The 3,548-nt window shown below is 40.1% G+C and overlaps 1 protein-coding gene across 3 annotated transcripts in view; it reads left to right on the forward strand.

The window, feature by feature from the left end:
* The first annotated feature begins 331 nt into the window (after positions 1-331).
* The window catches only part of LOC133647074 (ELKS/Rab6-interacting/CAST family member 1-like), a 57,070-nt gene continuing 53,853 nt past the window's right edge, over positions 332-3,548 (forward strand). For all 3 annotated transcript variants that reach the window (XR_009825425.1, XM_062043144.1, XM_062043143.1), the window contains exon 1: positions 332-439. The gene's annotated coding sequence lies outside the window, so the exon portion shown is untranslated. The remainder of the gene's footprint in view (positions 440-3,548) is intronic.

The following is a 3,548-nucleotide window of genomic DNA, read 5'->3' on the forward strand; positions in this document are numbered from 1 at the left end:
ATATATAATGTAGGAACCAGAATATTAATAAAAATGGGGGGAGGGAGGTTTTTTGGGTTGGTGCACTAATTGTAAGTGTATCTTGTGTTTTTTATGTTGATTTAATAATAATAAAAAAACAACTATACCGATATTACATTTTAAAGCATTTATTGGAAATCTCTAATTATTATTATTATTATTTTTTAAAACGTTTTCTGCTGGTGGTGTGCCTCTGGATTTTATAATGAAAAACATGTGCCCCCAAAAAGGTTGCTAAACAATACTGGATCAGGCATTGTACTTTGTACTCCGCTGCTCGTGACCGCGCACGCAGAAAACGTCAGCGTGGCGAGGGAAGAGTGTCGGCGGCGCGCGGAGAAGGTTTGATGACGTCACCGAGGCGCCCTGGCTGCTCCTGCTGGGCAAAAAAAGAAAAAAAAAAAGATGGGAAAATCAGGTAAGAGAAAACTATCGACTTAGTGGCAGTGACAAAATCGCACATTTTTCTGCCGTTTAATGCGCATTAGTCGGGCTGTTGGAGTAGCGACTTGGCGGCAAGAAAGCTGTTTTATTGCGGAGCTTCTTCTTCCCACTATTGTGTTAGTAAGCGAGGAGGGGAGGAAAAAGGAGGTTCTGCTGGCTTACTCGGTGTCGTAATAATGTGTCTGCTTCCTAAAATGTAGATTAAAAATTGTGGGAAAATATTATTCCACTAAGTCAGAGTTCGTATATAATCCAGTTCTACAAGGAGAGTTTTTTTCTTCTTCCCTCCCTTCATTTGCTGCTTTTTACACGTAAACGTCCGCACAACCGTGACATTATTGCCGCTAAAACCTCACGTTTGGCTCTCCTGCCTCCAAGAGGGGGGAAAAAAAGAGAATTGTCCAATAGTTCGATGCTGAGTGGAAATAAATGTTGCATATTTACCAGGTTAGCATTCCCCGTTAGCCGGGTAGGTTGACGTAACGTTAGCCGCTAGCACGGAAAGGCCACGCAGGCTGACTGCAAAATATGTGCCAAATATACTTTTATACTAGCCAACTATAATCATACTAAGTCCTGGCACACCAGATAGGAATACAACTATACAATTAGATCAGGCCAGGGCAATTATTTTAGCTCGGAGGGGCCAAATTTAGAGAAAAAAAATGTGTCTGGGGGCCGGTATATCTATCTATCTATCTATCTATCTATCTATCTATCTATCTATCTATCTATCTATCTATCTATCTATCTATCTATCTATCTATCTATCTATCTATCTATCTATGTATATATCTATCTATCTATGTATCTATCTGTCTATCTATCTATCTATCTATCTATCTGTCTATCTATGTATGTATGTATGTATGTATGTATCTATCTATCTATCTATGTATATATCTATGTATATATCTATCTATCTATGTATCTATCTGTCTATCTATCTGTCTATCTATCTATCTGTCTATCTATCTATCTATCTATGTATCTATGTATATATCTATCTATCTGTCTATCTATCTATCTATCTATCTATCTACGTATCTATGTATATATCTATCTATCTATGTATCTATCTGTCTATCTATCCGTCTATCTATGTATGTATGTATGTATGTATCTATCTATCTATCTACCTATCTACCTATCTATCTATCTGTCTATCTGTCTACCTATCTATCTATCTATCTATCTATCTATCTATCTATCTATCTATCTATCTATCTATCTGTCTATCTATCTATCTATCTATCTATCTATCTATCCATCTGTCTGTCTGTCTGTCTGTCTATCTACATATCTACCTACCTACCTATCTATCTATCTATCTATCTATCTATCTATCTATCTATCTATCTATCTATCTATCTATCTATCTATCTATCTATCTATCTATCTATCTATCTACATATCTACCTACCTACCTATCTATATATCTACATATCTATCTACCTATCTATCTATCTATCTACCTATCTACCTACCTATCTATCTATCTATCTGTCTACCTATCTGTCTATCTATCTATCTATCTATCTATCTACATATCTACCTACCTACCTATCTACATACCTACCTACCTACCTACCTACCTACCTATTTATGTATCTACCTACCTACCTACCTACCTACCTACCTACCTACCTACCTACCTACCTACCTACCTATCTATCTATGTAGTCAAGGTTTCTGTGGTTTATCCGTTATACGGTGCTCAATATACGTTAGGTCAGGAAAAAATACAGGTGCTATATCATCCCGACAAGCCTGTTTCGCAGGTTTCCCTGCTCGTCAGGTGATTTTTATCCCCCGACGAGCATTTTGCTTCGTTATATTGTAAATTGTTTTTACTGGAATGGTTTAAATACAGAGGCTATATCATCCCTACAAGCCCATTTCGCAGGTTTGCCTGCTCGTCAGGATTTAGGGAAACCATTATTGTCTTTATTGGAACAAAAAAATCTTAGGGTGCATTAAACATATGTTTATCATTGCAATTTATAACAGTATTTCCTTCTGTTAAGTGCCGTGAACCGGAAGTACAAGTGCCGCTCCATCTACTAGTCCAGGGGTCGGCAACCCGCGGCTCCGGAGCCGCATGCGGCTCCTTGACCACTCTGATGCGGCTCAGCTACATGCATGCCGACCCCCTCGATTTTCCCAGGCGACTTATGGATGTCAGTGTCTCTCATAGACTACTCCCAGGGAAAAATAATCCTATTAACACTCTAATTACTATATAAAGGGCGTGCCCTAATTGCACTGCAGTAATTGTCCTCTATAGCATTTACTTACAGCATGCCAGGCCAGCCACATGTTGTATGTTGTTATTACTTGCTCACACAGGAGACAGCAAAGCATAGTTACTCATCAGCCACACAGCTTACACTGACGGTAGTCGTATCAAACAACTTCAACATTGTTACGTTACAAATATGCGCCACACTGTGAACCCACACCAAAAAAGAATGAAAAACACATTTCTGGAGAACATCCCACTGTAACACAACATAAACACAACACAACCATTACCCAGAATCCCATGCAGTCCTAACTCTTCCGGTCTACATTATACACCCCGCTACCACCAAATCCCCCCACACATCAACACCCCCCCCCCCCCCCCCCTTCGTGGTTGGTTGAGCGGAAGAGTTAGGGCTGCATGGGATTCTGGGTATTGGTACCGTCAGTGTAAGATGTGTGGCTGCTGAGTTAGTAGCCTTGCTGTCTCTTACGTGAGCAAGCTAAAGCTGCATTCCACTTGTGGCCGAGCAGGTACACTGATTGGGCAGACTGTAGAGGGCGCCAAATGCAGTGTCATCACGCTCTGATATTCGGGAGTCTCCCGGGAAAAATGAGAGGTTGGCAAGTGTGACGCAAGCGACATTCATCCAAAACTCGCGGGCTGCACTAACATCCAATTCCCACATTATAGTGCGTGCCGGTGCGTGTGTCTGAGACCCCTGGTTAACATAGCACAAAGCATGTAAGCTTTGTATGCGGTGTTTTTCATTTTAAATTTTAAAAACATTTTTGTGGCTCCCATTACTTTCTTTAATGTGTGAAACTTGCCAAAATGG

This window comes from Entelurus aequoreus, linkage group LG03 (genome assembly GCF_033978785.1).
Source record: "Entelurus aequoreus isolate RoL-2023_Sb linkage group LG03, RoL_Eaeq_v1.1, whole genome shotgun sequence".
NCBI lineage: Eukaryota > Metazoa > Chordata > Actinopteri > Syngnathiformes > Syngnathidae > Entelurus > Entelurus aequoreus.